This window comes from Neopsephotus bourkii, unplaced genomic scaffold (genome assembly GCF_033783945.1).
Source record: "Neopsephotus bourkii isolate Nb327-2 ecotype Australia unplaced genomic scaffold, CSIRO-AGI_Nbou_v1 NB_1768, whole genome shotgun sequence".
Classification (NCBI taxonomy): Eukaryota; Metazoa; Chordata; class Aves; order Psittaciformes; family Psittacidae; genus Neopsephotus; species Neopsephotus bourkii.
This window is the reverse complement of record NW_026902242.1, coordinates 3,377,459-3,404,063: the sequence shown is the minus strand read 5'-3', so window position 1 is coordinate 3,404,063 and position 26,605 is coordinate 3,377,459. Positions and strand designations below refer to the sequence as shown.

General features: G+C 44.7%; 1 long non-coding RNA gene across 4 annotated transcripts; it reads right to left on the bottom strand.

Moving 5' to 3' along the window:
* Positions 1–4,557: 4,557 nt before the first annotated feature.
* On the bottom strand, positions 4,558–24,646 carry LOC133226019 (uncharacterized). Of its 4 annotated transcripts, XR_009729355.1 has the most exons (5): positions 24,365–24,646; positions 19,991–20,806; positions 19,578–19,944; positions 16,494–16,638; positions 4,558–4,811 (listed from the first exon to the last, which is right to left on the bottom strand). It is a non-coding gene; the product is annotated as an uncharacterized LOC133226019 (long non-coding RNA). The 4 variants fall into 4 exon arrangements; XR_009729356.1 differs by lacking the exons at positions 16,494–16,638; positions 19,578–19,944; positions 19,991–20,806; positions 24,365–24,646 and adding exons at positions 9,519–9,994; positions 11,673–12,953; XR_009729358.1 differs by lacking the exons at positions 4,558–4,811; positions 16,494–16,638; positions 19,578–19,944; positions 19,991–20,806; positions 24,365–24,646 and adding exons at positions 9,005–9,639; positions 9,727–9,994; positions 11,673–12,953.
* Between the last annotated feature and the right edge of the window lie 1,959 nt (positions 24,647–26,605).

Here is a 26,605-nt window from a genome sequence, read left to right as displayed (position 1 = left end):
CCACTAAATGGCTTCCATATAACCATCAAGTGTCTGAGCACAGTCTCTAGAAAAAAACGCTGCTTAGCATTGCCAAGGAAAGTAGAATCCATAAATATGTGTATGCATGTGAAAGAAAGAGTACCGGTTGCGTGGACAAAGAACAGGAAAGCAAAATCCAGTTGTGCAAATTGACCTCTACTAACTGTTCCTCCATTAGCCCCTGCAGGGCTGCCAAGCACTTCTGTGTGGGGATGCTGGGTTTTGGAGGAGGCCCCTTGCTTTTAACTGGCCTCTTCCTCCTTTTTTTTGTTGTTTTCTTGGTGACAAGTTTCCAACCCCTGCATTAATGCCCTCCACCTTTTTTGTCCGTGCTGGGGGCCGCTTGTGGCCCCTGCGCAGCTTGGGCCTGCAGCCACCACCCCAGCGCCTCTCGGCCTCCCTGGCGTCTCTTCGTGTCGTCTGCCTCCCTCCGCCCAGCCTCCCGCTGCAGCCGGGCACGGCGTGCACAGCCCACTCCATGCTCACCTCGAGAGACAAGCGGAGGCACCTGGGACACTCGGAGACCCGCGCTGCCGCCCGCCCTGCCCAGCTCCCCCCCGGCTGCCACCACAGCGGCCCAGCCTCAGCCCCTGCCCTCAGCGAGCGCGCCCCCTTCCCGCCCAAACTGCGGCGCCGCGCTGCCCGCCCGCCTTCCGGTCATGGCGGTGCCGGCCCGCAGCGCCTCACCGTGGCAAACGGCCGTTAACGGCCGGCGGGGCGCTCGGGCGCGCAGCTCTCCCTGCCGGGACTGACCCGCTTTCCTGCTAGAAGGTCCTATACAGACACAGAATTTTCCTTGTGTGCAGCTGCTTCTTAATCTTTGTTACGTTTAGCACGTAAGCTCCACGAAGGGTCATTAAATCCCCTGATTTTATATTTAGAAACCCACAGAACTTCTCCCAAACCCACAACCATCCACATTTTACCTGAAGAGCTGTAAAGCCCATCACCCCTTTCTCCAGTCACTAATACATCTATGCGACTTGCCAAAAGTTCACCTGGAACACCATAGACCCACATGAATATCATCGCGGGAGTAGCCTTCTTCCCACCAGGAATGTCTCTTCCGCTGCTGCTGTTGGGTACATTTCTCAGTCATTTCCACAAATTCTGTTATGTGAAAACCTGGCCTTTCATTAAAGTAATGAGGTAACTTTTAAACCTGCATTCACTTATAAAAAATACATCTTCTTAGGAAGTAGTTTATATGCCAAGGAGCGATACCATTATTCCTGTGACTTCTCCAAGAGAAAACGATAATGTTATTTGTGCTACAGCTGTGATTCTGCCCCCTTAACAGTGTCTGATTGTGCTGAGCACAGTAAATTCATGCAACTTCAGTGACTTCCTGGCTCAAAGAGGTCACACTTTAAACAACACGGGGAGAAAACCCTGGAGTGTTAATACTGCATGCACCAGAAGGGATTATTCTCACCATGCATGAATTAGACTACACACTCTTGCTACTTGTACTGAAAGTCCTCGGTCTAACACCACAGCTTGCAGGACTGGAGGTGGAATTACATTCTCTTCCAAAGCCTGCAGATTGAGTGCTCCCTCCCACCCATTCCATTGTACTGCTGCCAAAGTTCACTCTCACTGGTATTGTCATTTCTAGTTTGAAAACGCTTTCAAATTGCAAGAGGCTGCAGTGAAAAAAAAAATCACTGACACGAATTTGGCATGCTTCTCTGTGAGCAGCAGAGGGAAACTGCCTGCACTGCAGCATGACAGTCAGCATCCCCCATGGGTAAGAGCATTTGTTTCCCTCATCTGAAAGCAGCACACAGCATAGCTGCACCAAGAGCCATCGTTCACTTTCCTATCAGTGGTCAGCAACAGGGGAAAAGGCGGACTTGGTGAAATCTAGCATGCTGAGCTTGAATCAGCCAGGATGGAGAAGGCCTTTAAGATCCTCAAGTCCAACTGTTGCCAAGGCCACCACTAACCCATGTCACAGCTACCAGAATTTCCACAGAACAAATAATACACAGGGTCTGGAGCATTTCTGCAGCAAACTCCTGACCTGCAAGTCCATGTGGTTTGAAAGCAGTGCCCTTACAAGCAGTTTCCACTCTGATTAAGCCACTTTAAAATCATAGAATCATAGTATGGTTTGGGTTGGAAAGGACCTTAAGATCATCTAGTTCCAACCCCCCTGCCATGGGCAGGGACACCCCACACTAAACCATATCACCCAAGGCTTTGAACACTGCCAGGGATGGAGCATTCACAACTTCCCTGGGCAACCCATTCCAGTGCCTCACCACCCTCACAGGAAAGAATTTCCTCCTTATATCCAATCTAAACTTCCCCTGTTTAAGTTTTAAACTGTTATCCCTTGTTTCACTACAGTCCCTAATGAAGAGTCCCTCCCCAGCATCCTTACAGGCCCCCTTCAGATACTGGAAGGCTTCTATGAGGTCTCCATGCAGTTTCTCTTCCCCAAGCTGAACAGTCCCAACTTTCTCAGCCTGTCTTCATATGGGAGGTATTCCAGCCCCTCATCAACCTCATGGCCCTCTTCTGGACTTGTTCCAACAGTTCCATGTCCTTTTTATGTTGAGGACACCAGAACTGCACACAATACTCCAGGTGAGGTCTCACAAGAGCAGAGTAGAGGGGCAGGATCACCTCCTTCAACCTGCTGGTCACGCTCCTTTTGATGCAGCTCAGGATACGGTTGGCTTTCTGGGCCGCAAGTGCACACTGAAGCTGGCTCATGTTAATTTTTCATCAACCAGCACCCCCAAAAAATCTGTTATGCTTGTCTCTACTGAGAACAGTTTTTGACATATCTTAAAAACATTGTAGAGTGGTTCTCAGTGTTGGAAAGCTTCGTTTCTTCTTCTTATGCTGAAGATGTTTGAGCTTCCATAGAAAGACTAATCAAAGCAAAAGAATACTCTATCATAGACTGTGTGTGGACTGTGCTGCTGTTGATGTTACCAAGAGATTTTTTCCCCAGTGGGTTCATAGGAACAGGAAGAGGCCATATGGTGGTAAAGATAATTTACATAGCACCTTTTATCACCAAATATCACAAAGCACCTTGCAAGTCACCTACTGTGCAGGAAGAATTTCACTCAGAACTGAAATGCAAATACCTTGAGGGTAAAACTTGGCAACCACATAATAGACACAGTAATGCTATGAAACAAGTAACTTGCTGTAAAGAATAAAGCCATAGCAAACTGAATCCTGAGAGGAAGACGGGCGGACAAATTCTATCTACAAATCAGTTTCAATCAGCACAGTTTCCCCCATATGCAAAGCAATACTTTATGAAAACTAGTATCTCCTTTTTGATAAGTGCAACCCCGTTAAAATGATTGGCAAATATAGACACTGGAAGTGGAACACAAGACTAAGTGGGCAACTTCTTATTAGTTTTGTAGACATTTACTGCACAGTAAATGTGTATCCATCACCTTAATCTCAATGTCCCAAAAGGTAATGTGGCCAAGAAAAGTTGTACTAGTTTTTTTATACTTGTGACTAGGAGGTAGTTTAGGAGGCTCTAGGCAGTTTCTGATTCTGTCACGAATATCATTACAGAAGTTACAATAACCAAGAAAAAGGAGGTGTTTAAAATACAATAACATTTTCCTTCTATCCATCTTGGGGAAAATGAACAGTAGGAGAAAGAACACATGATAAAGTGCAACCTGTATCAGGAGCAGTAAAGAAAACAGTACTGTCTTTTCAAATAAATCAACATAAAATTCGTTTAGTGAAGTCTGTTATTTAAAAAATGTTCTTTTCTCTGGTTAAAATTCTACCACTTCCAGACTGATGCTTTCAGCCCAGAATCTGTCTGATCTCCAGTAGGTACATTCATATTATGTTTAAGTGCTGTAAGAAGGCAATTCTAAATGCTGCTCAACAAATGAAATGAATATCAAGTAGACAGACACCATGGTTTAATTTATGTTCTGGCAGTTTCTGATTCTGTCCTGGGTTCAGCAGTAGCAGTCATTTTTCTCCTTCTTGGTAGCTGGTGCAGTGCTGTGTTTTGACTTTCAGGCTGGGAACAAAGCTGATAAAAATGATGTTTTAGTTTGGCCAAGGACTTTGTGAGCCTCATGCTCTGTCAGGGACGAGGGAAAGCCGGGAAGAAGCAGATACAGGACACCTGTCCCAAACTGACCAAAGAGGTATTCCATACCACAGCACGTCATGCCCAGGAGGTAACTGAGAGCTACCCGGAAGGGCTAGGACTGCAGGGTTGGAGGAGGTATCGGTCGGTGCTTGGTCGGGCTGGGGGGAGCAAGTTATCGGTCAGCTGGTGATGGGGTGTTGTATTCTCTTCCCTTGTTATTTCCTTTATCATTACTATTATTGGAGGTAGCAGTAGTGGTTTGTGTTATACCTTAGTTACTAAACTGTTCTTATCTCAACCCGTGGGAGTTGCATTCTTTCTGATTCTCCTCTCCGTCCCTCCAGGAGTAGGGGGAGGGCAAGAAGGGGGGGGGGGGAGGGGGGAAGGGTTAAAAAGTTGTCTGGCTGGGGTTAAACCACAACATATATTTATAGAGCTCCCAGAAGAACTAACTACAAAATCCTTCACCGCACTTCAAATGAACCTGGAAATGTTGTTTATGGAAAGAGACTTTGGAAACAAGGATTTTCGAAGAACCTGGGAAGTTCAGCTCCTACCTTTGTTCTCAGCTCCTTTTCTGTTCTCAGAATTGCTGTCCTGTCCATGCACAGTAACCCAGGCCTAGTCGCACAGTCACAGCCGTCTTAGAACCACATTTGCCCTCGCAACCTAGCTGCAGTGCTCCTTCCTATCCCAGAAAAGAGGAAGGTGTAAAGACAACGTTACTGACTCTGTAATAAATGAGGTAATAAGTAAGACATGTAATAAATGACCAGCAGGTCTTCTCCTCATCCCAGCACTGCAATTTGTGTAACCAAGAGCACAACGTTTTCAGCACACCTATGGGACAGCCGAAAAACTTACGGGTATTAAACCAGTGGCAAGTTAGGAGGAAAGGGGTTTCTTGGAGCTGTTCAGACCCTTAAAATTGACTATGACAAGGACAGAGTGTCAGGATATTCCTGTTCGCTCCAAAAGAGTAACAGCAGAGGTTTTACAGCAGACACACCAACATGTGGCTGCCTTGAAAATCATGGATTAGAAAAGATGCCAAAGGTTTCCTTGACTCAGATGTCCAAGGGGGAGCAGCACAGCCATGTACTGAAGTTCTGTACTCTTACCCCAGTATGGACCTGATAAGCATTCCTGGGAAGTGTGCAGGAGCAGTATCACTCCATAATGATGATGCCCATTTCCATGGTGGTGTTTTGTTCCCCTTCCTGATGTACTTACAATCAGAGGTGCAGAGCAGCATGATCCAGTACGCTCAACCCCCAGAAGCAATTTACTTTTTTCATTTTTAAAGTAAGAGTCATAGGCACTAAAAGGCTGTGAAATGACTATTATTAAGCTACCTTTAAATATGTTTAATGCACCACATGCTGACTCAGAAATTCCTTTCCTCCAAGCCTATAGAAAGCAGAGGGTTTAATTGTGAATGCTTTATTACTGTGTTGATAAATGTACCATAGCATTCATGCCCTTTCAGAAAAAATTCACACAGACCCTTTTTCAAACAATGTCTTAAAGATAAAACTTCAATAAATCTCCTTAGAAGATCAATCTTAGCTTCTGTAGTAAAAATAATAATAAAACTAGCACTTACCTTACTGTAGACCTTCAAAGTGCTGTTTGGATATTAAGCAATTTGTCCCTGTTGCCAAGGATTTTAGTTTGCATTGGACAGCAAGTAGCAGCAGGTATCTTCCCACCTCCCTTTTCCCCTGTCTCCATTAGGGTTTTTTCTCCTTCCTGTTCTGTTACAGATATGCTAGATGGACTTCCCTGTACATGGGAATTCCAGACATCTCTTCCTAATGCTACTGAATGGTTTGAATTTGCTTTTATTAGCCGGTGGAACCCTATTATTTCTAAGATTTCTCAGGAATGGAAAGGAGAGTCAACTTTCTTCTAAAGCCTGCTCTCTTGCCGTAACTCTGAGATGCCATGGGTATGTTTTACAAGGAAATATCCCCTTTTTTCTAGCTCCAATGCCCTTATTTTCTACCATAACTAATGAAACCAGGGGGAGTAGCACAGTATTTGTGCTTACACAAATACAAAGATAAATACTATTGCCCTCAATTTGTATGAAGTGACAATTCTAGCTGTTTATAGGAGACCACGTCCTTTTCAGGTGGCAGGAAGTGCAGGGAAAAGAGTCAGCGCTGCTCTACAAACTGGGGACAACTGTACAATAACTGAGATTTGCAGAGCCAGAGCCTGTCAAGGCAGCAATGCCAGAAAGCAGTTGTACTTCAGATATATTGCACTCCCACCCCACCCAGAACCTCAGAAGCTGGTACAGTCCTGACTCCTCTTTACAGCACATCTTTCTGTACGTGCTCAGAAGTGTAAAGTAAACCATATCCTTGAAATGTTAAATTAAACCCCAAGGAGACTGAGGAGTTTGCAGATGTAACCAGCATTAATTCTGCAGGCAGAAGAGCATCCAATGTCCAAGTGCCTTACAGCCATTTATCTTTTGCTTATCCAGGAAGCTTTCTATAAGCTTGTGAAGGGAACATTGTCAATAAACATGAAAATAAAACCACCACAACCTTGTCTTGAGGAAATTAAGTTAAGGATTACCATCGCCCACTGATGCAATCCCACTTCCAGATGGTACCAGCACAGAGGCATGGCACATCCCCAGCAGCTGTGATTGAGCTGTGAACCTTGGGTTGCTTTATTGTTTTCTCTCCCTGTCTCATAGAATCACAGCATCAATCAGGTCAGGAAAGACCAACCTGAAAGTGAGAAGCATAAATAGTACATGTCCTGAAAGGGGTCTGCCACATGCTTGGACTTCATGGCTGCCCCTGCAGAAGCGGTTCTGACAGGCTGTGTTAAAACCCAGCCCCCTGTTTGCATGACCAGTACAAATCAGTAGACATAGAGGAAACAGCCCCTGCACAGTGATCATTAAGGTCCTTTCCAACCCTAACTATTCTATGATTCTGTAATCTTACCCTTTGCCAGTACCAGTAATCGGTGCTCCAAGAAGATGCAGACAGGATCACAGATCGTACTAGATAGATTCACAGAATGGTTTGTATTGGAAGATGTCAATTACAGGAATTAGGAATGTATTATTGGTAGAGAAGAATTGATACAGCTGAGGCAAAACCATAAGATTTGGGGGTCCGAAAGCATGAAGCAGAATTGTTTCTCTCTGATGGCATGCAGCAAAGATTTCTGAGCTGATTTATTACATAGCTTATGAAAGATCAACACATGTACAGAGAACAAAATCACTGTTTTCTTTTCTTCTTCCCAGAACCATAATTGAAGTGGAGGCTGAGATGGAAAGGTTGAACTCTGACTCAGTTTTCAAGGGCAGGTCTCTCGCTACTTAACCCGGGAATTGTCTGTTACGTTCTATGCTGCCATCATCTGGCTCTTTTCAGAAAACGACATTTTCCAAATCGCTTGTTACCTCCAGGCCTGTTTTTCTCTGAGTAGGGAGCTTCAGTGATTCCTGGGAAGGTATTTCACATCAAGGATTTGCGCTTGTCCAAACAGCAAGCTTCTCTCCAGCTACCACACTCCCTTTTGGCTAGGCATCCAGCTCCCTTTGCTTAACTGAGCACTCAGGGCAGAGGAAGGATGTTGATTTATGTGTCTTTTCACACTCCAACCTACTAGTCTGATCCTAGCTCTTCTCAATCATCCAGCAGAGGTTCCTTGATAGCAAGGCAGTTTTAGCATGCAAGCCATCAGGGTTCTGACCATGTCTTCCTAATTTAGGGAACACAGACACATTTCTTCCTACAGTAAAATGGGTGTTCCCAGCTCTTCCAGTGATTAACTTCAATACAAACAGGTTGTTTACTTACTCTGAGGCAAATATTATCTGCTGTCTGACAGGGCAGTGATAAAAGGTGAGAGAATCTTTCCAACCAGCTTACACTGACCCAAGGCCACACTGCTCCAAGAGATACAACCTTCTCCCTCCCGTTCCACTAGCAACCAGAGTACTGTGTAAAGCTTCAGAAACATTGCTCTGTCTAAAAATTGGATGTCTGATGGCTGATAAAGCTCTCAGTGAACCATGAAAGCAGTGATGCTCAGGCAAATCGAGGGGGGGGGGGGAGGGAGGGGGGAACAATACGTACAATAAACTTGGCTTCATCTTCAGGCTGCAACACACCTAAGGCAAATCTTTTCTATTTTTAACATTTCCAGTCATAGAAGGGGGAAGGAATTGTTCCTCAGCTCCATCTAAACCTGCCCTGGTGCAGCTTGAGGCCGTTTCCTCTTGTCCCATCCCTTGTTCCTTGGGAGCAGAGCCCAGCCCCTCCTGGCTCCATCCTCCTGTCAGGCAGTTGTAGGGAGTGATAAGGTCCCCCCTGAGCCTTCTCTTCTCCAGACTGAACCCCCTAGGTCCCTCAGCCATTCCCCATCACACTTGTGCTCCAGGCCCTGCACCAGCTCCATTGCCCTTCTCTGGGAAATGCTGGGCATTTTGTTTACTCCCTGTTCTTCCCAGGAGCCCTCTGGTATCTGCATGTGTCAGACTAAAGTCTACTAAGCAAAATATGCTCAGCTTTGTCTCCCTGCCAAAGGATTCACATAACCTGTTGTGTAGGTAGGAAGAGCAGGAAAGCAGGGCTGCCTGCCTTTCTGCTGGCCAGCCACAGCCCAGTCCCAGTGCAGAACAAGAAGACACCACACAGAACACTGCTGTTGTACGGGAACTGCAAACAAGCAAAGAGAGAGCACATCAATCAGTGTGCACTTCTTGACCGGACACTCACTGATCACCACAGGGAGGCAACAGCATGGGGTTACTGGCAGACATTCCAATATGCTTCCCTTTCATTCCTTTTCCTGAGCCCAGGAGATGTAGATAAGATAAGCCTCTGCTGGACATGTCCCTGTTTTTCACAACAGGGAACTACTGCATCCAAAAGAGACTTTGGGGCCTGTAGTTCAGAAATGACAAATCTTGGGGCAAAGCAGGAAAAAAGGGCATATTTAAACAGGGACTGTAAGGAGAGACAAACCTAAAGGAAGAAAAGAAGAAGGGAGACTTGGTCTTAGAAACTTTGAGAGCAGCTGCTTGGATTTAATCCCCACAGCTCAGCCTTGAGAAAATCTGCAGAATCAAAACTGAAATTAGAGAGACCCTTCCTTAATGGCCAAAGTAAAACCATGGCTAATACTGGATATGCAGAGCATGCATTCTGTCCGAGCAGTAACTGCAAATGACAGTGGGCTGAAGTTTACAGAGACTCTGTTTGCTGCTTAGTTTTTACTGACAGAACAGAGGTGGGACAAAGAAGATGGAGGATGTGACAGGTGAATTAAAGCTCCATTGGGAATTCAAATCTGAATTGGACATGAATCAATGCACGCAGGTCTTGTGCTTCCCCCAAAGAGCTTCACTGACCTGAATACAAGCTGAGTGCCTCCCTCATGCATCCTGGCAAAAATGGGCTGAGACTTCCAGACCCATTGAGGAACTGGCAGAAATGGACCTGGGCTTCCAAGGCTTGAAATATATCCCAATCCTATAGAAGCAACACTGAAAACACACGCATACCTCTGTAAAAATACCCATGTCAGCACGGTTAAACATTGTAGGCTTGAGAAAATACCTTGCATACAGTTGTTTGCAGAGGAAATGCAGACAATTCCTTTATTGGCCCTGTATTGTTTCACTGATGTTTATTTCTTATGCAGCCAATTTTCCCAGCCTTGACCTGCTTAACTTTAGAGCAAGAAGGAAACAGAGAAGCAGCAAATCATGTAGAAATATGTGGTGAGTGTTCCTGTCTTGTGGATTAAACCAACCAAAGAATGCTTCATTTCATTTTTCAAGCAGGCTTTCTTATGTTTCTGGAGAGTGCTGATGCCCTGTGATATCTGAGCAAGACAGCATTAGGACCATAGACACGGTACTCCTCCTTGCTTTCTTGATAAAAGAATAATGAACTCAGTGGTGCAGAAGCAGCACAACATGCCTGTACAAAGGCGACCTCAAAGCCCACTCAGCTGCTTCACTGATGTGTATTAAAATTAATGAGTTTCTGCTACAAAAAGAAAGAGGTAAGAGGTGTCCTTAGGTGGGAAGGAGATCTCTGATCTTGTATTATAGCACAGCCACTGAGCACCACAGAATCCTGCAGTGCTTAGTCTCAAATAATACATTTCTTCTTTAACAGGGGAAGCAAGGACAGGCTGAATACACTTATGCTATCTACTGAAAGAGGGGATAGGAGAATTTTTCATTTGCATCTTAAGCACCTTCCCATTAGTAAAGACTGGACTGCCATTAAGACTCTTTTTTTCTCCCCGTTTATATAGCTAATAGAGCAAAAAATTGGCAATATTGAATGCGAGGCAGCACCTGAGGCTGCTAACTCAGCCAATACAGCCACAGTGCTTAATGGATCTCAATTACAGAGCCCTTATTTTTGTGCACGGAAACATCTATCTGGAGGTCAGCACGTTTCATTAATATTTTTGATTAACACATCCTTCACAATGGTTTGGAGCTTTTAATGCTCCTCGGTTAATGAAGCAACATCCTGAAGCAGGCATTAGCTTGGGACATAATACACATTCAAAATTGCTGTTTCATTAAGACAGCTCAGTTTTACCCCGGATTCTTCAAGGCTTCATCCAACTGCAAAGAAGAGTTAGTAACACCCTGTGACACTAACATCGCTTTGAAGCTCCTGTCCTGCCTAAGTATTCCAGCAAGGAACAAAAGTGACAAGCATGTTTCACATCTGAAAAGCCCATAGAATCATAGAATAGTTAGGGTTGAAAAGGACCTTAAGATCATCTAGTTCCAACCCCCCTGCCACGGGCAGGGACACCTCACATTAAACCATGTCACCCAAGGCTCTGACCAACCTGGACTTCAAGTATTTTACGAGCTCTGCTCAAGCTGTCTGCTTGGATTGAAATTCTAACTGGAAGACACTTTTATCATAGACTACCTGAATTGCACAGCAGAATTGCCTACAATCTTAAGGAAGGTCACTTCCTATTTTTAGATGCTAGAGACACATCAATCTCAGATACATCAGCGACTGCTAGCTTTGGCCATAGAATAAAATTACAAGTAAAAGTCATAAAACCAAGATCACCTCAAAACTGCTCTGGACTATCCCATATGCTCCAAATATTCTCCTCTTATTGACGAGATCTGATCTCAAACTATTCAGATTTGACATTTATGCACTTTCTGTCCCAGAGTTGAGTGAGAAGGGACTCAGAGAACTCAGAGAAGGGGGGAAAGAAGCTCAGTCTACTAATGTATGGAGCTTTCCAAATGTAATGTGCCTGTGATTTATGCCTAAAAATCTTTGCCATGTCACTGATGCTGAACTTACTACTTCTACAGTATACCTTCCTCAGTCTGATGACTGTTTATGGTCTAATTTAATCAAGTTCAGCCTATTAATAGTATGACGTAAAGGGCAGTTATTTTGCTTATCTCATTAAACCCAGAAATTTGCTATACTGCCATGTCGTTAAATCCCAGACAGTCGAGGAGCATTGAATTAGGACTGCATTATTCATCATTACTTACATTTAGTTTTCCTTTAGTCTCACTAGCTTCAATCTTTCTCAAAATACATACCACACGAAGAAACATGGCATCTGAAGGTCAGCCTCTATCACTTCTTCTGGGAAAGAGATTTTTGGGAAGGCAGGAAAGAAAATGGAAAAGAAAATGTGTCCCAGAAGCCTCCAGAAACATTATTTAAATAAATAACCTAAATACAGTTGATTCCAGCTTCTCCAGTTAAGGCAAAATAGAACTCCATCACTGAGCAATATGCCATGTATTCAGTAAAACCTCACACTGGGCTCTGGCAAGGACCTGATTTCCCTCTTCCTTCCCTCCTAATATAAAGAAAGTTCAATTGGATGTGTGGAAACATCATGAAGAGACATTTCCACAAGGACTTCCAGGACCAAAGAGACAGATACCACTCCTGCTAACAGCAATCACATTCACAAGACACAGGCCATGTACACATCAGCAAGGACCGGGGTTCACTAGGAAGAGAGCTGTGGAATGAAGCAGTGGGTGCTGATGACCTGACATCTTCACTGTGCATGCTTCATGGGAGTTTACCTCAAACACAAACTAGGCAGGTTCCATCAGGGGCTGAATGCAGCTGGTGAGCATCAAATGTGCGCTTGGAACACATCAACCTCTTCAGTTTCATCTGAAAGAGATGAAGTACCCCAGGACTGCTCCATGATGTGAATCAAAGCACATTCAGCAGGGACAGGCAAATTGGCTTCAGAAGCATATTCCTGATCTGAGCTAAACCACAGATCTAGACAGGGTATAAATTCTTCTGCATAAGACCCTAATAGCAGAATATACAGAGGAATCAAATATATTCTGTACTGTGCCCAGAGATGCACCTTAGAAAGTGGAATCAGGATGGGTCTTCCAAAGCGAGGTGGTACTGTGTGAAAGGCAAACAGAAGGGCAGGCAATGCTTTCAAATTAGAGAGAATGGAATGAGGCAATTTCGAGTCATTTTACTCCCTCTAAGAGTAAAACCTGCTTTAGTATTTGAATCAAATGAAAGCAGCTCTGCAGCACGAGCCCCAGAGCTGAGCACCAAAAGGACTGTCTCCTCCAGTGGCTGGGGTATTTCTCCAAGTCTCAAGTGACAGAAAAAAGATCAAGGGTTTTTACAGGCTGAAGACCTGCGACACTCAGCTTTTCCGTATCTGGGCTTTGTCACACAACATTAACCAACAGTATTTTGAGATGCCTAAACAGAAATAAGCTTATTTTTATTCAGACAGAAATGAAATATAGTAACAAAAATTGAAAGCAATCTATTCTATGATTCTATTCTGTGCACTCTGTAAGAAACTGGAAGACATGGATATTTGTTTGGAAACATATACAACACACCTAAGAAGCAGGCAACCAAGTTAGCCCAGATTTCTAATTCAGTCAGAGCAGCACTTCAGGCAGGTCTTTGTGTGGGAATGTGACACATGGGAGATGACACAGGGAGGGTGGATCACTTTCCTGTAACACAAAATCGAACAACGTATTACGAAACATATAATTTAAAAGATAGTAGTCAGAAAGGTGATCCAGTGCCAGATGAGACACAGCTTTTATCCACTGCAGTGGACCAGAGAATCATAGGATCATAAAATCTCAGAATGACCCAACCTGGCCTTGAGCACTGCCAGGGATGGGGCAGCCACAGCTTCTCTGGGCACCCTGTGCCAGCGCCTCAGCACCCTCACAGGGAAGAGCTTCTGCCTTAGATCTAACCTGAACTGCCCCTGGTTCAGTGTGAACCCATCACCCCTTGTCCTGTTGCTACAGTCCCTGATGCAGAGTCCCTCTCCAGCATCCCTGGAGCCCCCTTCAGACACTAGAAGCTGCTCTGAGGTCTCCACACAGCTTCTCTTCTCCAGGCTGAACACTGCCAATGCTCTCAGCCTGTCTCCAAACGGGAGCTGATCATCCTTGTGGCCTCCTCTGGACTTGCTCCAACAGCTCCATGTCCTTACACTGAGGACACCAGAACTGCACACAGTGCTGCAAGTGGGGTCTCACTAGAGCAGAGCAGAGGGGAAGGATCCTCTCCCTTGACCTGCTGGTCACGCTCCTGTTGATGCAGCTCAGCACACAGGGGTTTCTGAGCTCAACACACATTGAAGTGGCTCGTGTGCAGTTTCTCATCGACCAACACCCCCAAGTTTTTAATGATCATGAGTGATATTCGCAAACCTGGAGAGCCCTCAAGTCAAGCTGTAAACCTGCAATTCTGCTTTAAAGCTGTATTGGGTTAAAATTCAATAGCAGCAAGACTCAAAAGAAAGTAAGCAGGAAAGTATTATCACATCTGTAACACCATGTAGCAGTTCTGAGGACACAATAATATCTTCAGACAGAGTTCCTGAAGTACAGCAAATAATATTAAGGTAATTTCAAGCTACAAACACTGGTACTATATGAAGACAAAAGTTTCAATATAAAGACAAAATGGTCTGTGGTCCTTAACGTATATCTATGCTAGAGAGCAGTTCAGCTGAGGAGGACATGGGTGTATTGGTGGATGATGAGTTGACCATGAGCTGTCCCTTGAGCCAGGAGGGATCCATCAGGAGTAGTGCGGCAGCAGGCCAAGGGAGGTGATTCCTCTCCCTCTACTGACCCTGGTGAGCCCGCATCTGGAGCGCTGTGTCCAGTGCTGGGCTCCTCAGTATGAGAAAGACAACGAGATGCTTGAGAGGGGCCAGTGGAGGCCACAGGATGCTCAGGGGTCTGGAGCATCTCTCTTATGGAGTCTGGTTATTCTGGAGAAGAGCAGCCTGAGAGGGGATCTCATCAATGCAGATCAATAGCTCAAAGGTGGGTGCAAGGAGGATGGGGCCAGACCCTTTCCAGTGGTGCCCAGTGACAGGACGAGGAGCAATGGCCATAAACTAACACACACCAAGTGTCACCTCAACATGAGCAAGAGCTTCTTTACATGAGGGTGTCAGAGCCCTGGCACAGGCTGCCCAGGGGGGTGTGGAGTCTCCCTCTCTGGAGCCATCCCAAACCCACCATGGACATGTTCCTTTGTGCCCTGCTCTGGGTGGCCCTGCCTTGGCAGGGGTTGGACCGGATGATCTCCAGAGGGCCCTGCCAACCCAAATGATCCTGTGATGCTGTGATTTTTGAACATCCAAAATAAAACCTGTAGAGCACTAACTGCATGTTCCCTTGTCTTTTGCATCACACAGACCCACATGAGTAGAGGGGAGCAGAGGGGAGAAGGAAGGGAAAAGGAGGAGAAGGGAGGAGGATGGGAAGGCGAAAGAAGCAAAGAAAGGAGAAAAAAGAAGAAGAAAAGATGGGAAGAAGTCAAGAAGGAAGTGTAGGAGGTGGTACCATGACACGGTTCACCAGCCTTCAACCCTGCTGGCAGGAGGACACAGGTCAGCAGAGCTGCCATCAGCAGAGAGCAGTCCTTATTTACAGTTCATAATCTTGTCAGCAGGAGTCACCTCTGGGAAATGGGCTACACTGATTGCAGCTTCCATCAGCCAGCACATGCACCATGGACTTGGACCCAACTTGCCACACAGCTGGTATTCCTGTGTTAACCAGTGCCTATGACAACCCACCTTTAATTAGAGCACAAAACACAGAACAAGATCCCAGCTGGCTTTTGAATATTTCCACATTGCCAAGAAATCCCACGAGGAATCAGAATGGTTTGGGTGAGAAAGGACCTTAAGGTCATGCAGTTCCAACCCTCTGCTTCAGGCAGCAACACCTCACACTAGACCATGTCGCCCAAGGCTGTGTCCAACCTGGCCTTGAACACCGACAGGGATGGAGCATTCACAACTTCCCTGGGCAACCCATTGCAGTGCCTCACCACCCTCAACATCACCAAACTGGAAAGAACTAAAAAGACCGTGGCTTTCTGGGATAGTTGAGAGGTTTACAGCCACATTCTCCAACCCCTGAACCTTCCACTGCAAGTGGCAATGGCCCTCCACATTTCTGACCAGTTCACAATTTCTCTGCTTCCTTAACTCTTTGTTCCTGACCCATCTATTTAGAGAAGCAGCTTTTCCAGACTTTCAATTTGTCTAACATACAAGGGGTGATGGGCTTAAACTAAAAGAGGGAGATTAATGCTGGATGTGAGGAAGAAATTCTTTACAGTGAGGGTGGTGAAACGCTGGCACAGGTTGTCCAGAAAGGTGATGGATGCCCCATCCCTGGAGACACTCAGGGTCAGACTATGGTTCTGGGCAATCTGATCTGGTTGAAGGTGTCCCTGCTCATTGCAGAGAGTTGGACTAAATGAGCTTTGCAGGTCCATCCAACCCAAACCGTTCTGTGATTCTATAGTACTCTCGTGGTATCTCTAAGAAAATTCAGCATTCCTGGTAACAGGAGTTCAGTTTTAGAATGGATTTGCTGTGATTTTTCCTGAAGACTCTCAACAGACCTATTTCACTTACAAGACTTCATGACATTTATGCTTATAATGCTTTGTAAAAACCAACCCTTATCACCTGCCTAGCATTATCTGTCCAGAAATTACAGTAAATCACCACAACCTTTACCTCACCCACTAATTCAGTTTAGCTACGTCCAGAACAAAGGGCCACAATAAATGCCAAAGCAAGTGCTACACCCGCTTATAAATCACACAGCCCCAATTCCCTTATTTAAGAAGTTATATATTTACTAGATTATAGCCAGCAAACAACACATTAGGTCCCTCAGACAATCACTGATTTCTTAGAGGAAAAGCCTGTGGCAAGTATTTCTTAGCCCCACCATGGACGTTTCTAAAATATCTTTTTCAACCTTCTTTCCTTAAACTCCCAAAAGAAAGTTAAACTTCACCTGGATGGATATGTGCATTCCCAAAGCACAGTAACACAGCATCGACAGGATTTAGCATCTCAGACTGGTTTTCTTCCAGTCTTTTTACCTTGTCGCCGATTGCAAAGGCATCGTGATAAATGTGACATCGAAATGCAGTCCCGCACTTTGGCTTCGGAACGTCAAAGACAAAGAAGGTAAGATCTGTATTTCTTCACATCTCTTTAGGCCGCACACCACTCTTAAGAAATATGGCTACCAAAATCTGTCTTTCCATAGTATTTTGATCCTGCTCTTCGTTCTGTTTTTCTTACTAAATAAAATCCTGGTTTATGCTTCCCCAAGTTGTCTGGATTATAAGATCTCGTGCTTTCAGATGTGGGAGGAGAGGACTGAGAAATATGTGTGTTATTCCATCATACCTTTAATGTCTTTATGCCAGTTTACAATGGATGAGTATCTATTTCAAAGGTAGAACTACACAAATCTTGAAATATCTGTGTGACTGGACTATAGCTGCTCTTGGGAGACAGGGGGAAAACAGGACAGAAAGGCAGGGCGAGGAAAAAGGAGAGGGGGATGCTGCAATGTTGTTAAATTTGATCCATGTCCTAAACCTGCTTCTGTGACATTAAAAAGTATTAGAGAGTGATTTTGAACACGGAAGAAACACTGTGGTCAGGGTGCTGATTTGGCCAACAGCAAAGCAGCCATGCGTAGCAGGAATCACAGCTCACATAGAGATACACAGATTGGGTGGTTTGGCTTTCATTTAAACCACAACCCTTACCACCAAAGCTAGGACTATTTTAATGACAACCTAATTAGCCACATCTGGTTAAACCATTCTGTTTGCTCAGGAAAGGCATCAAAAAGCATTGTGAGGAGAGCCATCACTGAGAAGTATAAACAGAGACAGCTTTTGCCTTGCTCTGCATCCTCATGGGGTAATGGTTGGACTTGATGATCTCAAAGGTCTTTTCCAACCCTGTTGATTCTATGATTCTTTGGACACCAGAACTACGTGCAGCACTGGATTGCCTTAGACATGCCCCACACTGAGTTTTCTTCTGGTTTATGGGATGATTCCATGTTTGGAGCTGTGTTCACATGAAGCTCCTGAATGCTCCTGTTAAGGGGGATGACAAATGGAAATTAACATGAAAAATGACCATAAATGCTTCTGGTCATGTTAAAATGTTGATTTAATATATTTTCAAAGTGTGTGGATGCATTAGACTTGTTCTAACCTGCGTTGTTGTGGGGTGATCTTTTATACAAAGACTCAAGAACATTGCTTTGCCGAGAGGAAAACCAGCACAGCAGAAAGAGGCTCTGTAGTCAGCAGAGGGAGTCAGCCACTTCCAGAAAGCTATTCAGCTATGTTACGGGTGGCCAAAGTGCCCTCTGGAGATACCCGTCTCCACTGACACAGAGAGAATCTAACACACACCTACCCTACATCTATAGTAAGACATGGACATGGAATTGGTGAAACAACGTTCTCCAACTAACTTAATGCTGGTGTGTAATTTGTTAACTCTCAGGATACCTCTCTCAACACAGAACTGTTCTGCCAGCTTCTTGTGAAGCAGATAAAGGTTATTACATAGTGAAGATTTTCACTGACTCTGGTTTTAAGAACATCCCTCATTTTAAACAGCAGAATAAATCCCACCTCAGGCACAGGGAAGGCTGGAGCCAAATTCTGGCAGCTTCAGCCCCACCAAGTGACGTTGATTTCTACAGCCTTTTGCCTGAAGGAAGGATGTATAAAGTTGTCCCGTGCTCCTGTTGGCTGAAGCATCATGGCAAGTTCCTTTCAGAAACCCAGGACCAAGATGAATTTTGAGATTTTCCAGTGTTTCAGCAGCCATCCCTCTTCCAAGCTGTGTCAGGAAACTGGTTTCTTAACAGCTGCCGGTGGGACTGTGTCAGAAGCGCGCAGGACATGGCTATGTAGAGCAAAAGGCAGATAGCAAAGAGCAGCACTGTGATTGCCTGGCACTGTCCATATCACCTTCAAGCTGGAACTTGTATAAATCAGTAGCAACCAGCTATGTAACTGATAACAAAGTGTATCTGCACACACAGCAACAGGAGCCTGTGTGATTTCACTAATTTAAGTACTTGGAAGCAGCAAAGAAAAGGTGCAATAGGTCATGCCATGAAGGCCTGAAGGCAGAAGGGCTCCGGGGAGGGTAGGAGGGCTGGGTCCTGTGGGGAAGGCTGGACTGACTCCGAGTGGCAGCAGTAACAGCCTGTTTGACTGCAGGACTCAGTGGCAGCAGTCAGCTCAACACCAATCCAGCTGCTTTCTGGTAGTGTTTTCTGTAACAAACTAGAGGTCTTTAAATCAGGGTGAACTGGTACTCACAGAAGGTGGCTTAAGACTCAAGACAGATGGGGGTCTCTGTGTTTAAAGATGCTTCAAGTTTGGGAATTCCAGAGGGAATTCACAATCCACTATGGAATTACAGTGTCAGATTCTCTACTACTGCATAGTACCACGCATGCCAGCAGATAATGTGATTCCTAGCAAGCACTATGAAGGTGTAATTATAGGGGGGGTTCTACGTGTAGCACCAAAACTTTACTTACTATCATGTTGGAAAGGTTTCCTTGGCTTATGCTAGAGCAAACATAGCTCCCTTCTTCTGTTTAATTCCTGCACTCCTTTCCCAAAGGCTAAATGGCAAGGGTAAGCATGAAAGGGAAACCGCTAATGAGCAGCACTTATCAATTAGCCATTACCTAGGGAGATTCCCACTCCATCTGTTGACTGAGAGATATTTCAACAGGAAGATTACCCAGATCTGATAAGGAATACTCCCAGCATAGGCAGGTCTCATGCTCAATAGATAGTAATAACACTAGTCTAACATTTAAAGAGTGCCAAGCAGTACAAACAGGTTCAAAAAGCTTTGATTATGGATTCACCCTGGCATAAATGAACTAAATCAGTGGTGCTATCCTGATAGCTTAATTCTCAAATCCATCCTACAATGGACAAACCACGCACTAAATGCAAAGTCAACAGAGAGCTCTGGGCAAGTTAAATCGTGGCAGAAGAGGTGAATTTTTGCCTGGTTTACTTTATAACACTCTACTTACCTTTGGCCTGTAATAAAATCCATGAAATGAGCAGAGCAATTTGCAGGCTCTTAACAAATATAAGAGATTGGAGAGATCGTTGATCCGTGAAGGCTTGACAGCCCTGTCAGTGACCATTCTTATGCAAACATATAGAAGCTACCACAGAGTTCCTTAACTTCTTAAAGCATCTGCAGGGAGATGAGATATGAAGTGACAAGTGAATTGCCACACACCATTCCTACAAAGCAGGCATTTCTAGCAATTACATCTATACAAATATGCAGACAAAGTTATATAAACCAGTACTTTGTGCTGGTTTCTTCACTTGCTCTTTTCTGGCATGTGCAAAGCACAACTCCTTCTGTGATCAGTCTATCTATCTATCTCTCTCTCTCTCTCTCTATCTATCTATATACACACACACACATAAACAGAATGACAATTGATTCATTCAGCTGGTAATCCATTTCTATTTCCTAATCTGGTTTTTAAGGCAGGGAGATCACAATAACTTTATATTTAACTATGGAACTGGGTTTGTTTAAAGCTTGTTACAGAAAGTTGGAATATTTTTACATGCCCATTTACTTGTACCTTCCTTTCTGCAATTCAATTTTAAACTCTATTTTCTAATTAAATTCTATTTAATTGAGGCCTTTCCGAATGTGCAGAATTCCCTGAACTATAATATTGCTCCATGTGCCAGATAAATCTGAGAAGCAGCTCAGAAGATGAGCATTTTATATCCTGAACAAAAGACCCATGCAACAATCTGGCTGCTGACTGCAGAAAACCAAGGGAGACAGCAGTCGTGCTCTCTTGGGAGGCCTGAAAATGGTGACTAGAGAACAAAAAAGGCCAGATTTGCAGGACCATGGATGCCTATCACAAGAGTTGCACAAGAGCTGGTAGGTAACAGATATCTCTGTCACCATGGTTGCATCCACAATACCTGACCACTCCCATTATAGAACTGGATCAACCAATTAAGAACACATCAGGACACAGGCGCAGAGATCCTTGTGCCTTAACAGCTGCTCATGGAGGTGGACACATGGCCCCTGCACCCGGTTCTAAAGTTGCTGCTGATGACTGCAGTGGAATTTGGGTGTGAATCCATTCAGTTTCCATTCCTCTATCTAGAATGTAATAAGGCCAAGCCAACAATTCAGCTGTGCTTCTTCCTTAAATGCCTTCTTTTCCTGTTTGCCACATTTCCTTTCTCAAAACACCATCTCCTGTGGGCAATAAAGAGCTCAAGCAGCAAAGTAAAAGAATAACTGGTATTTCATTAGATGTTTAGAGCATTCATCTTCCTTCACATTCCCAAATGTTTTTCCAGCTCACAGCTATTTCAGAGATGCATTTGGGCACAAAGAGTGCTTTGCTTCTATATTTATGGTAAGATCTTATTTCTTTGCATGTAAAGATTACAAGTGTTTTCCATTTTCAAAGAGATGGCAGCACTAGTTGCTTCGCTCAGAAGAAAGTTTCCATTAGTCTGAAAGAGCTCATGTTGGCAATGCTAGCTGAGGAAGCAGCAGTCTGGAGAACAGAGCAGCTGTTCACTGAAAGAGAATGAAGTGAGAAAGCTAACAAACCTTTGTCTCCAAGCTTGGGTTTGTCCATCAACTACGGTTTCATTGTGATGGCCTCCCAAAAGCAAGTACTCAAAGGTGTTAGTCTGCTAGGTAGACCAGAATGCCAAGTAGCTGCAACTTGCTCTAGGTTGCAAATGCTGTGAGTCAGTCCTGTTGAAACCCTAATGTGTTGCTAAGGGCACAGTATTGGGCCACTTCTACCATGGGGATTATCAGGGGCAGAAAACCCAATTTAATTCTCCAAGGGAAAAGCCATCACTAAGACTACAGAGCAGCCAGTAGAAAAAAATGTGAACATGGATAATGCTCATCCTGGTGGGGATCCTGCAGAGCACAGCAGAGTAGAGTGGAGGTAGAGTTACTATTTTGTAATGACAAAAGGAACGCTGTGAAGTCTTTTGGGTATCAAGAGAGCTTTAAATGCAGTAATGGAAACAAAACATTGTCACTGAAGTGGCCTTTCCCCTACCTGACCCATCTCATTAACCCACACATACTGATGGGCCTAAGCAGGATTCTCCATTGTTTTCAGGAGGGTTTCTTTTGTGTTTCACTGAGAACAGAGAGAAGGCAAAACCCACTTCTTCACAACCCCAGGCAGGAGGGTGATGCACAGGGAGTGAAAAGCCGCAGTAAGCACAGCATTCCATTAGGGAAGATGTCTCAAAAGTGGATTCTCCCGCAAGATTCAGCCCAGCCTTTCCACTAAGAAGTGTGGGACTCAGCGCAATCATAACTCTTCTGACTTCAAAGATACCCGAGAAACGAATTTGGCCCTGGCTCTTTGGCAATGGCTGTCTGGCTGAAAATGAAAGCTAAAAGACTCAGGAAACACCAGGGTAATCTTGTTTCCTTTTCCGCTGGTGCAGCAAGTGCAGAGCTGACTGCAGAACACAGGATGCTGCGTGTCTGCGCTGTCACTTGTCCACGTGCTGCTGCTGGAAATCAAAAGATTCAGCTTCTCAAAGAAGCTTCTTGGCAGATACTGCTAATGGCACCGCAGAGTAAATCGAGGTACTGAAGCACATTAATGCAGTTTGTCTTGTATGTGGGCAAGGGGCAGATATATTCCTCTACAGCCTTGATCCCTAGCTGGCATTTCCCACAAAGATTCTCTGTCTGGAGGCAAGAAAGCTTGACCTTGAATCTGCCCAGACAGAGCTTGTAATTACAGGTTTTGAATGATGAATACTTCGTTTCTGAGTGGTTTTTACCTCCTCAGCCCCTGCACGGTAGAGATCACCATGCCCTAGGATTGCTCAGTGGAGTCCAGAGTCAGCAAATTCCACAAGAGAAATTCCCTGTAATGAGAAAAGAACTTTTTCTGATCAATCCTTGCATTTCAAGATGTTCTTTTACATAAACACTGAACTGTATCTATCTACCAACATACTATTTTGCTTCAGAATGAAATTTTAGAGATGCCTAAACTAGTAATGCATGGCTGCTGTTCTGGGCCATGCACTGAGATCCATGCAAACCTAAGCATAAAGATGGACACAATTTGTTCCCTAAGTGGGATTTTTGGTTGAAGTTGAAGGATTTTTGTTTTAAAATAAGCAGTCGTGAAGAAATGACCTCTGAGAACTGAGCTGCAGTAAGAGGTGATATTGCCCATCTACACAAAGCTTTTCAAGGGCCTCCAGGTAGAGGGTAGGTGTGGGTTATTATTCCTAGCATAACTCTGCAGCATCTGTCAAACTAACAGACAACAGTACTCAATCTTCCTTACAATGCTGATGCTAGAGGAATAAAAACTGTATCCTCAGAAAGATACCCACAAGAAATGTGGGCTTAGAAAACTACCCCCAGGAGCCTATGAATGAGCCCAATCCTGCCCTATGCGTGCCACTGAAAACGACTGCTCACTTTCCAGTCAGTTTGGAGCACTACAGGACTGATGCTCTTTTGGCTGGGTCTCTCAGCGCAGATGAGATGCTAAGTTATGTGTCTGGCCTCTACTTAAACCCAAGCTTGCAATATCCCAGCGGATGCTATACAGAAATTATATTGTGCAGCCAGAGCCTTCTTTAATGAATTTGATCTCTGTAAATAATCAAAGCTACTTCCCCATCTCCCCACTCCCATGAGCAAACTTTGTGCTGTAACTCAGGGGACCAAAGCTCTTTGGAATCTCATGTTGGTCAATAGTGCCCAGAGCTGCTCACAAGCATTGACAGAAACCTGAAGTAACTCTTATCAAGGCTACACATCAGATTTGGGGGACTTAAACTGGATCTAAACTGGTGAACATAGAGGATCAGGCTCTATAAATTGAGGACCAAGTTCCATATCATTAAGCCCTAGCCACACCAAGGCATTAATATTAATTTCCCTATGCTGCAGGCTGGACAGATCACAGTCAGTAACTAAGAAGTGTGTGCTCATACTCACATGGCTCTCACAGCCACGGTATGCACGCACCTATGGACACCTCTTTGGCAATCTTAGTTTCATCCAGTACAAAACCACATGTTTTAAAACACGTGCAAACATTTTTACACCCCCTCAGTGCCATGGGTTAGTGGTGGCCTTGGCAGTGCTGGGGTAAAGTTTGGGCTTGATGATCATGAAGGTCTTTTCCAGCCTTGTTGATTCCCTGCAAAGGGAATTGCTGGGACCCTCAGGAAAAAGGGTTATCATGTCAGAGCTTCGGAAGAGGGAAGGCTCTCTTAGGTTGGCATTCCAGCTCAAGCAGTGTCTTTCTGCTCTCTGAGTTTCATGCAGTCTGATGACTGTGTTGCTTCTACACTTGGGCAGCTGTGCCACCCCACATTTGATTGCCATAACACAGCACAGGCTCTCCATGGGCAGTGCAACCCCTGCCAGGATCTGACAAAACACGGGGAGAATCTCCCCACCCACCACAGACAGATGAGACCTACAAGCCCCAGCAGGTTCATCCCTGGAGCAAGGCCAGTTTCTGTGCTCCCCTTTTTGACAGTGCTTCCTTCCCACCAGACGAACAAGTAATACTGGATGTGCTGTTTGTTAACCTTCCTATGCTCTTCTCCTGCACACTGCGGTTGGTAGAGGTTTACTCTGTTACCGTTCTTACCGATGCCACATCGCCTTGTGCTCTGTGCCCATCCTGTAAGTCCATCTCTTTGTCAGGATGAAGTGCCATCTGAGCAAGCCCTGCCCCATTCCCAGTGTGAGAGCTGAACTGCTGATCAAAACTTTGTTGTTATATACCAGCCGATGGCCAGACAAAAGGCCAAATTATAGATGATGAATACTGCTTCTTCAGCAACTTACTTTCTCATGGGTTAGTTAACTTTTTCCTAGTGTTCTTTATGATGTCTCAGCCTCGTGATTTCTTCCTTGGTTTATGTTGTTCTTGAGATTATGTTTAGATCTGTTCCAGAGTTTCAAGCATCATCTATTTGAATGTTTCCAAAGGTGCTAAGGCACATGCAGAAGTTAATCATTGACATGAAATAGTACCAAAAGTAAAATGAAGTCAAACTAATCAAAAGCAAGAACTGGGCCTCCTGTATCCTGTAGGTTTTTCTACTTGTTTGTTTTTTCCCCTGGTCTTACATACCCTTTCTGGGGTTCATTTTCCCCTCATCTCACTTACTGCTATTACTGTGGCCCACCACCAGATATGTTCTTCTACAAATAGCCTCTGTCTGCTCATCAAAAGACTCTCATAATCTGTGTGTGTGGGACCACAGTCTGCTATGCCCTACCTTTTCCATTAGATTTGGCAACCTTTCAGGCAGTGAAATGCTCTGCATCTTTCCCAAACTGTGTTGTTGGAAAACCCACTAGAAATGCCATAAACCAGGCTACTGCCTAGGATAAATACAGACAGCTGAGCTAAAAAATGAGTTATCTGGTTACCATTACAGTTAAGGGAATGGAAGGCTATGTAAGTCCTGTTAGTCACAGATGATCTTTGGTCACAGTAAACACTGAATCATGTTATTTAATGCACATTAAAAAGATGTGTTTTCTAACAGTGCACTTCGCCTGGTATTGATAAGGTCTCAAACATGATCAGAAAATTCAGCACATACAAAGCATCATGGATACAAAACCAAACCTTTTATTAAGGCTTCTTTCAGTTAATTTATAAGCTCACTATGGCACCATCGCCTGCCCAAGTGTTGGTAAAACAGCTCGTGGTGTGTCTGGAGTGCAATATGCTTCTTCAGTTGTAGAAGCCCCTGCACAGACAGTGATGAGTTCTCTGAATGAAGGAGAGGTTATTTGGAGGGGAATCTGGATTTGTGGATTTCCCATTCACAGATGCACACTTTGTCACATATGTGCATGCAGGTAGAGAGACGTGTTAAGCCTTGTGCCCAGTACTGTGGCTTGTGCTGTCATCATGGCTTGAGTTTGTGAATGAAGATTTAGGAAGGGCTTTGCCCACGCTTATTACAGGCGCGCTGATAGCTAAGAAGGCTGATGTAAGATAGGCAAGTCCGGCTACAAGAAGCACAGCAGAAGGCTTGTGCTGTACATACACCATAACTTACCACCACTGACCGCCACTTATCAAGGCAGATGGAATTCAGTACCAACCAGAAGCTTGGTTATTGACAAGTCTCAGTTTTTCCTTTCAAGAGCTAATAAAAGCCCCTCTGAAAACAAGAGAACTTGTGGTTATGAATAGGATCACTGAATGGTTTGGGTTGGAAGAGACCTTCAGACCTCCTCCAGTCCAACCCTTGCAATAAGCAGGGACATCTTCACTAGATCAGGCTGCCCAGAACCACATCCAGCCTGGGCTGGTATAGGACTTTGCTGCACATAGAAACAGACTTGCAGCACTGCTGGCAGAGACAGAGGTTTTACAGCTTCCCTCTGTTTGGAGCTCCCTGTCCCAGGTCTTCAGAAAGCTGCCTGTGTCACAGAACTCACCGAGCCCTCTTGAAAACCTGGCCCTGTGTGCTGAGCCTGTCACACCAGCAGCATGTTTGTGAAGAGCAATGTGTGCTGCAGCAAACGTCCTTGTCACAAAGGTTGAACTGAGGCAGTGATAGTGCTGTGATGTAACAGAGAAGGAAACCCTGAATGCAAGGAGACACAGGGTCTACTCAAAGCTCTGCTTACTGGATGCATTTTCTGCTGCATCTGAAAGCAGCCAGGGACTGCTGGACAAACTCAATGGCAGCCCCTGGCTCAGCCTCCAGCCTCCCAGGGTGAAAAATGCCACTCCTCATCTCCAAACCAAGTGCTGTCATCTGCTAATGCATAACATCAGTCTGGTTGTTGATTTAGACAGGGCACTAAGATGAGACCTGAACTATATAGCCCTCTGTGATACAGCCAGCCTGCTACATCCAAACAGTCTCAGCATGCAAAGAATTGAGAAGTCAGCCAAGCCACACAGAGACATTTTTTGCGGTATTAAATCACAGGGCAGGACCTTTCCTTGGCAAAGCAACAAGGGCAGGTTGCTTTCAGCAAGTGCAGTTACTC